The 10,362-nt window shown below is 44.4% G+C and overlaps 1 long non-coding RNA gene across 1 annotated transcript; it reads left to right on the top strand.

Annotated features, from left to right (window-relative positions):
• The first annotated feature begins 870 nt into the window (after positions 1-870).
• Positions 871-5,065, top strand: LOC122481290. Its single transcript, XR_006296811.1, has 3 exons — positions 871-1,510; positions 2,704-2,785; positions 4,240-5,065. It is a non-coding gene; the product is annotated as an uncharacterized LOC122481290 (long non-coding RNA).
• The last annotated feature ends 5,297 nt before the right edge of the window (positions 5,066-10,362 follow it).

Below are 10,362 nucleotides of genomic sequence, written 5' to 3'. Positions count from 1 at the left end.
AGCTGGCAGCTGCAGGTAAAATTTGAAAATAGCTACAGAAGGGGTGCCTGGGTGGCTCAGTCGTTTAAGTGTCCAACTTTAGCTCAGGTCATAATTTCACAGTCCGTGAGTTCGAGCCCTGTGTCAGGCTCTGTGCTGACAGCTCAGAGCCTGGAGCCCGCTTTTGATTCTGTTACCTCTCTCTCTGTCCCTCCCCCGCTCATGGACGCGCTCACTCTCTCTCTCTCTCTGTCTCAAAAATAAACAAACATTAAAAAAAAGAAAATAGCTACAGAAGAAATAAACAAGTGCAAGTGAGTTCAGCTACTGATTACCAGCAGCTCATGAAACATCTGTTCATTTTTTTGTTTTTAACCTTTTTACAGTGTTTAGACTCAACATAGTAATATAAGCAAAAATTCAGAGGACATATGCCTAGAGTATTAACAGATTTAAAAAAAAGGTAAGTTTTAGAACAAAACAATTAAGTTTCTAAACATTTGCGGATCTCAAGCAATGGCCAGACTGTGTGGAAACTTCGTCCATGCCAACATTCCTTGGGGGTGGTGTCAATTGTCATAATCTATAGGAGAGCAGTGTGTCATATGATGAATCATGCCCATCAACAGGGTAGTACCATTTCATGGCCCTTGTCTTTGCAACCCTGGGAAACATGGTGAGGATATAAGTTAAAGGAGAATAGAGCTTTATGATGAAAGATACTTGTCACATGATGAATTAGGCCAAGATTGAAAATGGGAAGGAATTCTATGAACTCTGAACCCTACAAGCATGGAATAATAAGGAAAGGATGTAACAATAGCTTTGATCCTACAGTACATTTATAATCATGTAAGAATAAATTGTATCGGGGACAGATATGAGGTTGATGGGAATGTGGCAGATTATTTAAAATCATACCCAATATTGGGCCTTATCTGACAAAAGCAATTGTGACTCACAGGCAACAAATTGAACAAACACAAGAACAGCTACAGCAGGCAGAGCTCATCTTCAGACACCAGGTAATCTGAGTTCTGCCTGACATACTGAACCCTAAGCACCTCATGCAGGTGAGTGTAGTGGCCCTTGGAATCCCTAAACATGGCCTTTTCATTATTGGCTTTTTCAGATTGCAGTTCATGAGAAGAATGCTCAGCACAACTGGGTGCTTTCTTGTTTCCTCCTCTTTCTTTGGTGCACAGTCTGGCAAGACTCAAGGTGGATGTGTTTTTTCTCCCCCAGATCAAGACTCAGATCTGGGACAGGGAGATGGCAGAGCAGAGCAGGGAGGTCGCCTACTTGAAATACGGGTGTGGCCATTTGACTGGCATTTTTATGGATGTTTCGAGGGATGACACCTGCACTGTTTGTTGTCTAGTAGAGGACGTGGTGTTGCAACTCTTACAGAAGTCCATTCCTTTTCTGTATCCAAGACTGGATTGGATGGAAGGAAAGAGGCTGCCTGAGGGATACATGTGGCAGAAACCAATGCCTGGAAGACCAGAGACGCAGAACCCTCCAATGAGAGGTAAGGAGCACGTTGTGACATACAGTGGCCTAATTTCTGCTGTGCAGCCTGTTCCTGTGGGTGATCATCGTGTGGTCTGGAAAGAATCACGGGCACTAAGGACAGCAGGTGGTCTGAAGGGGTGATAGGAGGGTGTTCTCCTCTGGTGCCACAGGCAGTGGGGCACTTGTTCCTGTGACTGGTGGACACATGCCCCTCCTCTGTGACCCTCCCACCTCCTCTAGCATCCCCCTGTCTGAAGAGCCTGGAAAGGATGGCAGGACATGGGCCTCATCCTTCTTCCCACCTGGACCCAATGTGAAGACTTTAGTTTATTTGAGGAGAAGGTCATTTATTTACTATTTTTAATGTTCTTTATTTTTGTTTGGTTGTGTGAACTGTAGCCCTACATGCCTAAATTCAAGTTCCATATAGCTTAGTCCTCTGATGTTATCAGTTCAACTCTGCAGTTTAACTGCTAAATTCTCAGTTTTCCTTTTCTCAATAGTGTAAAATTAGTCTTTACTTATATAATAACTTCTCACATGTGGAAGGCAGCTTATAGATAAGCTGAAAGATTGAACAATTCTCCTTAAGTCTAAAGAAACGCACCCTTCTTGAGGATTCATCGAGGATATACACCAAACCAGTATTCTCAATTTTATTCTTTTTTAAAAGTTTATTTATTTTGAGAGAGACAGAGTATGTCTGGGAGGCATAGAGTGAGAGGCAGAGACAGAATCCCCAGCAGGCTCCACACTGTCATTGAGGACCCAATGCTGGGATTCACAAGCTGTGAGATCATGACCTGAGCCAAAGTCAAGAGTCAGATGCTTAACCCAAGCGTTAGCATTGAGCCACCCAAGCGTCCTCATATTTATTCTTAATCTGTAATGAAATGGTGATTTCCCATGATGTATACTGAGAAACCTCTGTTTTATTGATGAATTCTAAATTGCTAGTTGAGCCTGACCTGTCCACAGTTACTTAATTATGAAACAACATGAACTAGGGCACCATGAGGTCTTTATCAAAGTGAGGGGATGGTTCTCCCCCTTATCCTTGGGGGTCACCTGAGGCATGTGGCATACCTTCTGCCTCTGGTCAGGGACCTGAGTGTAGGGAAAAGTTTAAGATACTTGAGCAATCAGAAGAAGGATTGTTTTCATTCCGCACAGTCCTCTAAAAGCAGAATAAACCTCTGTCCCTTCTAGGGTCTTTAGTAGATCCAGAAACTCTGAAACCTCTGTGAGTTACAGCAGCTCTGACTGTACCAAGAATGCAGACAAGGACAAGGTAAATGCTGGGGCCATTCTCAGTTATAAGTCTTTCGGGAAAACCTCCTCTTTCGGTACAGCACACTCTCCTGGCCTTGTCTCATTTTGCATGTTGTGTGGTATGTCTGTTTAATTCTTTGTTTTCCAAACGCACACTCATAACCCAGGAGCCCACAGGCTTGTCAATTTTTAGTGTGTCAGCTTTCTGTGGTAAGTTTAGAAGCCAAAAGTGCTTAGAGACTGAGTACCTTAAGGTCTTTCCATGTATTTCAGGAAATAATGAGAGGAGGGTGACCCCACACTCCAAACAGAAGTCTCCTGGCCTGGGTGACCCCTTCCAACCTCACCTCTGTGGGAACAGTGTGGCTGCTGTGTCTTCCTTTCTTGATTCTGGCTAGGAGATTAACCTGTTAGAAAGTCTGCCATATTGTTTAAAATTCAAAAGTGCAAAAATACATCATGACTCCAACTTTATATGTTGTTCCCTGTGCTATTTAGAGTGGTCTTTGATAAAGTCAGTGTCATCACTCATCACCCTCCCGTCTTTGTTGGTAAATGAGTTGTCTGGAATCCTTCCAGCTATACCTGAGGTATAAATAGTTTGAATACCGTGTCCTTCAGTTATGTTTACATGAGCAGTTTCTGGTTGTGTCCCCAGTCACTGTTAGAGCTGATACAGTCTCATGACACATACCAGGAGTTTTATACCAAAACACTTGCATTAAATCTGTTATGTGAATTTCTACCTCTTTTTTCTGTTGGACATAATTACTGTGTCCTGTAATATGCTTAAAGCCGGAATTCCCTATGAATTAAGATGAACACATCTGAGCTTTGTAGACATTTACAAGTAACTTGTTCTTCACAGAAAACTCTCATTCCCCTGCAATATTCCAGGCATCCTCCACTCCCCAGAGGTCTCAGAGGCCTTTGACAACACTTCAAGAGGGAAGACTCCTTTGTAAGGGAGAGGAGCAGAGGAGGCAAAGTGAGGGTCCGGCTGCAGAACTTTTCGCCAGGAGTGGCTGTGATTCCATGAGCAGAATATGAGCTGTTTATTCCCATTTTTTTGTGTGTGTTCTTAATATACCAAAAACAGAACATCTGGAGTCACTGTAGAGGAGAGATGCAGGGTGAACCTGGACATCGATGTCTGCCTGTCTGGGGAATGCTACTTCATTAGTCCGTAATTACTTCTGTTAACCCTGTAGGACAGGACCCTTGTTATTTTACTTCTGCAGACATGGGCAGTGATGTATGATGACAGTAGTTTAACCTCTGGCATCTACTACCCCAAGCTGTAGGTGGTATCCAGTGGCAGGGACAGAGTTTTCAGGTATTGATGCTACTCTCTTGGATCCTGGTGGCAGAGAAGGTGGCAGGTGCTGACACGTTCTTCTCTGAGTTACAGTTGCTTTTGGTATTGGTTCTCTTGTCTGGCATATGAATGTAGCTGTCACTTCTGTTCTGCAGGGCAGTCTGGATTCTAGGGACCTCCTCCATTAATGGACGATTCTGCATGCCCTACCCTAGAGGCACCCTGCCCCCATGGACTATTAGGCGCAACCACCTCCTGAATCTTGGTGGCCCTGGGGCCACCCTGAACCCCTCCACCTGCAACACTTGGTAAGATGATGTGAGCACTAGAAGTTGACTTGTAAAACACACTCATCTTATTTTTGTTGCTGTTAGGTCTTTGGCCAAGGTGCAGAGGCAGTACCACAGACCATTGTGATGCAAGGGGAATGTGTCTGCTGCCATTACCACATTCCTCAAGTTTCTCATGATCTCATCTTTGTCATTTCCCCCACCATGTGTTGGTACAGGTGTCTCTTGTGGAGAAGGAATGGGGCTGTGTGCAGAAAAGCAGACATAGCGCTTCAGCAGAAATGCCCTGTACACATTCCACATGCTGGGATCTGTGGGGCATGAGGCACAGCCTAACGTATGTCCATCTAGTCGGGCCCCAGCCATCCATAGTTGTTCAATGAGCGATGAATAGATCTGAATCAGGGCTTTTAGGAGTCTTCATCAAGTTATAAGGGATGGTTCTTCAAGTTCTTCTCGGGGATCACCTGGGGCATGTGGGATACCCTCTGCATGTGATTTGGGATCTGACTGGGGCAAATAGTTTAAGTTGTTGGAAGAATGAGGGGAGGGTGTTCTTGTTTTTGATCTCCAGTCTACTCAAATCAGAATAAACCTCCATCTCTTCTAGGGCTCTTTGCAGATCCGGAAGCAGGTGTCACTCCCAAGAGTGACATCAACACTGGCTCTGCCAAAACTGCCAAGAAGCACAATGACTGTGGCCATTTTCAGTTCTAAGTCTTTAGGGACAGCCGCATCTTTCTGTACAGCACACTCTCCTGCCATCGTCTCTGGTTTGTGTGTCGTATGGTATGCCTGCTGTTCTTGTTTTTTTTTTTTTTGTTTTTTCCAAATGCAAAACCTTTACCCCTGAGTCTACGGGCTTCCCTGTTTTCCACCTGGCATTTCTTTGTGGTAACTTTAGAAGCTCAGCGTGCTTAAGGGTGAGGACCATAGGGCTTTTCCAATGTGTTCCTGGAGTAAATCAAGGAGGATGACACCACACTCCACTTCGAAGTCTCCTACCTTGCCTCATTCTTTCTGGATCTCCTCAGTGTGGAATCGTTGCTCTTGCTGTTTCTTCCTCTCCTATTTCTTTCTATCAAGGGTTTTAATGTGTTCAGAAAAATCTGTGGGTATCCTTACAATTTGAAAATACAAAATGCCTTCACTCCAACTTCTATTTTTGTATGTGTCATTTAGAATGGTCTTAGACAAAGTAAATTTCATACCCATCAGCATTTTGGTAAACTTGCTGTCCAGAATCCCTTTAGATGTGCCCTGGGTGTAAATACTCTGAACTATAAGAGGTGACATATTTGTCATAGAAAACATGCACTGAAATTTAAGTTGTCAAGAGAAAAAAAATCCAAGATTACCTGTGTGGCAAGTCCCCACCGTGTCCTTCACTTGTGTTCACATGAGCACGTTCTCTTGTGTCCTGTGTCACAGGTACAGCTAAAACATGGAAACTTACACCAGAAATCAAAGTGCATTTGTGTTAATTTTGTCTGTTAGAATTTCAGCTCATTTTTCCAGAGGACACAATTACCTTGCAAATTGTACTGTACTTAAACTGAGAAGTACCTCTGAATTAAAATAAATTAGCTGAACCCAACTAACATGTATAGGTTACCTGTGTCTCTAAGAGCATGCTTTTCCAGGTCCTCTGCAGGACCTCAGGATCCCCATCTCCCCATTGTCGGGAGAGAAGGAGATTGGGCACAGGCAGGGGCTTAGAGGCAGAGCTTTGAGCCACGAGGGCTATGATTCCATGTGTGGACACTGGCATTGTCATTCCTTCTCATTCTATAGTTCTTCACATACACATAAGCAGCCTCTGTGGTGGAGGGGGATGAAGGATGGAGGTTGATTCTGGACATAGATACCTTCCTATCTGAAATATGCTACTTTGCTAATTTGGTATTCAGTCTATAAATCTAGGAAAAGAGCCCTTGCTGTTTCTACATTTCCAGACACATGGAGATGCTAGTTTATCCCAATAACATCCATTCCCCACCCAAAGCTGTAAGTGGAACCCAAAGTATGGGTAGAGTTCTTTTGATGTCGATGCTGCCTGCTTGGAACCCGGTGGTAGGAAACCTAGTAGGATATGAGCACTACTCCTTTAGGTTTTTGCTTTTTGCCAGTGTCGGTGCTTGGTTCTGTCCTATGAACACACCTTTTGTTTCTGTTCCGCAGGCCATTATGTATGCAAGAGGGCCTGGCCCTTTCCTAGGTTCGCCTTGCAGGCTGTACCCCATGGATCACCCTTCATAACCAGTCATGGGCTATGGGCCACTTCCCCTCCTCCACCAGCTCCTCCACATACTCAGTTTGGTAAGACGACCTGAACGGGATGAGTGACTGATAAAGCGTATTCATCTTCTTCATGATTGACTTTGTGGGAATGATGTCGAGATGGTTGTGAGTTTTGGCAATCCAACTGCAACCTGCCTGAGGACACGGTAGCATATCTCAAGTTTCTCAGGACATACATACAGTGGGCAGTGTCACTTCCCTGTAATACAGTGAGCTATAGGTTTCTCTTGTCAAAATGAAAGAGGATTTTTTTTACACAAAAGCAGACATATCAGCAGTACTGTTGTGTATTTTGGAGACACAATGTTTTGGGTTCTGTGAAGAATGAGGCTCACCCCTAACTTTTAGAGCATCAGGTGTCCTGTGTGAAAGAGGGACATGCATTAAATGACACAGACCTTGTGATAACCATAATGGAAACACCAGTGAAGGATCCGGTGCAGAAATGGGGGAAACTTGAACCACACAGGAATAGAAGGGAAGTTGAGGACGGTACACAGAGTTTGAGGAGGTGCAGAGGGGAGGGTGTTGGGATCAGTGAGATGCAGTTGGAGATCATTCCTGGCCACAGCCTGAGCAGGGAGTGTGAAGTCCACACAGAGCTGCTAAGTGGGATCACTCTCAGTGCACAATGCAGTGTTCATCTCCAAAATGTCAGTGTGTTGCCAAAGTGCATGTAGGTAATCATCTAAAAGGATTGTTGTCTCCCTGGGTTTTCCTGAAGGTTCTGGAAATTTGTGGGGGAGAAAATGCCCTGGATATATGGGGAATTTAACTTGGTCTTATGGAAATGCTTGCATGCCAAAGTTCATATCCCTCAGTGAGACTAAAAGTGGAGACAGGATCTAGATCAGCTCAGTGCCTACATTGGCCTTCAGCCTAAGTCTGACTCAGACCCACTTAGTGGGTCAACCTACAATCTAGGGTTGGCCAGAAGCCACCCACACTGGACCCCTGTCATCACCCTGACTACAGCTTTGCATCTCCCCAAACTTCTCTCACAATATCCTGAGGCTCTGCCTGTGTTCCTGCTGTCTCAGCCCTAATACCAGTTCTCAGTGGGACCTACACGGAGCCTCAGCTGTGTTATCGGTGAAAACAGGGGTAATATTTGTTTCTAAGAACATTATAAGAAGACATTAAATACATAAAGCATCTGCAAAATCTCTGGGAAGTGTCCACTCACCCTTCTCACAGTTTCAATTAAGATATCTCCACACAATGATCATCCAAAAAAGATGGTCACAGGAGTTCATTAAACTAAGACCATTAACAACTCAGCCCAGGGATTGGGAATCACTGTTTTAAACAGTAAGACAGGGTCCCTCATTTTTCTATTAAAATTCAGGCCCTACCAGACAAAGAAAGAAAAGATAATTATGAGAATGTGTACCTTCAGAGATCTACATCTGAAGACAATCATTTTCCATTACATATAGACTCACAGATGCAGCCACACACTAAAGTGTTCATCTATGGCCACAGCCACAGATAAACTACAGAAGACAGAATGCATATAGGAAAACATAAGATCAGAGGGAAATAAACCAAAATCTCTTTGCCTTATAGGACAACTGTTTTGAAATTTGAAGAGGACTGTGCGCAGTGACAGACTATGGTGATTATATATATATATATATATATATATATATATATATATATATATATATTTAAGAAGGTGTCGGATCTGCCAGAATGCTTTCCCTGGCCATCCTGTCCCCTCCACTTTGTCTTTCCTACTCTCCCCTAATACACCTTTGATCGTTCTCTCTCTGTGTCAGCGTCTGCTTCTAGGACCATCTACCCTCACTCCCCATTGAGTGTACACAGTGGGGTTCCTGTACACACAGGTAACAAACTGGCAGAAATGGTGGTGATGGAAGAGAGAAGCCCGAGGGAGTTTTCCGGGGTGATGGTAACTTCCTATATCTAGATTTATGGGGTGCTTGTTTTAGAAATATTCACTGACTCCCTGGTGCCTTGGGTCAGATAGACAGGTATCTGTCCCTAGGAAATGGCTGAGTTCTAATGGTGGGGAAGGATGAGGGACCAGCAGTGACTGTGGGAGAGGAGTGAGGAGGCCACACATGGAGTCAGACCCTCGCCCAGGATGCCAGGTCTCCACAGACAGCACCATGTGTAGGAGGTCTCTGAGAAGCAGAGATTTCTTGATCAGACCCGTGAACTACAGAATCCTCCTTCAGTTTCCTCACTGAGGGGTGGCCAGAGCAGAGGCCAGCAGCTAGCAGACACCCTGATCATGGCTGGAGTGGAGCAGTGGACCTGGGAGATTGAGTCAGAGAAAGGGACAGGCAGAAGGTAGTGACAGGGAGTTTGAGAGACAAAGGAAGAGAAGAGAAGGGACCTTTCTCTGCTGACTTCACCTACATTTCTGTGTGAACAAAAGGAGATTCTTGTCTCCAAGGGTAGGGAAGAGGGCTGGCAAAAAGAAAGAGTGACATTCTCAGCTCAAGTGCCCAGGGTATCTGCCTTGCTCTTGAGTACCTAACACAGGAAGCCCGTGCTTTCTGTCATAATTGGAACTGCAGCTCATACCATTTAGTGAAAATCAATCCAATTATGAATCCCTCAACATTAAAGTACTGCAACAAAATTAAGTGAACAGACTGAAAGATACAACACAGGATAAAGTCCAAAGGTAGACCCACTGCAATACTTATGGGAATACAGTCTATCAGAAAAGGAAGTACCCCAGTGCAGGCATTCAGACACCTGGGAAATATCCGAAAACGTGTAAAAAAAAAAATGTAGTCCTTACTTCAAAAGCAACATTAGTACTAGACACAAAGGGATCGTGATGTAAGGTTTAGAGAGAAACCATATGACTTCATGGTGCTATACCCATGAGATCAAGTCTCATCAAATTATACCCTTTAACTTGAGGCTATTTGTTATATGTAAATTGCACCTCATTAAAGAGAGTTTTAAACATAAAATACTGAAGAAAATGTTGGAAAGTTCCTTTCTAATCCTGAAGTGCATGGGTGATAGGAGTCTGTCTGACCATATCTCAACAATCCAAAAGATGAAGACATTTAAAAAATTAATAATAGCAGAGTTAGGAGGACCCTGAGCTCATCCTGTCCCATGTTTTCAACACATAACATCCACATCCAAGTCCATAAACCACAGAGCGATCCAAAGAGTGGCAGAACAAACTCCACAACTAAATAGAAGCTGTATCTGAAAGGTGAAGGTCAGAAAGGTGGAGGGCGGCTGCCTGCAGGAAGGGCAGAGAAAGTGAGCCCTCACACCAGGGAGCTCACACCGGGAAGACTAATCCCCAGAACATTTGGCTTTAAAACCAGAGGGGCTGAATTCCCTTGAATTTGGATCCTGGAGCTTTGGAGGTCAGTTGACCCAGCACTGGGTGATCCAGGAGGATGAGAGATAATCAGGTCCCTACCTGTGTAGAGAGGCAATGTAAACATGGCATTTTACACAATGCCAAGGCAACAGGAGACAGATCTGTTCATGCTGACTTCTGGGTGGTTGGGGGACTTTTCCAACAATGAGGGAGCTCACAGTCACCATTTTTCTCCCCCACCCCCAGATTAAGCACAGAGGCACCTACCAGGGAGTGGACCTGCAAAGACACTTGCTACCTAATGTGCTAGCTGTGTGCCAGTCCCAAGAGTTCTCTGGGGTACTCACCCACTCCAAGCC

This window comes from Prionailurus bengalensis, chromosome C1, assembly GCF_016509475.1.
Source record: "Prionailurus bengalensis isolate Pbe53 chromosome C1, Fcat_Pben_1.1_paternal_pri, whole genome shotgun sequence".
Taxonomy (NCBI): domain Eukaryota; kingdom Metazoa; phylum Chordata; class Mammalia; order Carnivora; family Felidae; genus Prionailurus; species Prionailurus bengalensis.
Note: the sequence above shows the minus strand (reverse complement) of the source record. Positions and strands in the feature narration are given on the sequence as shown.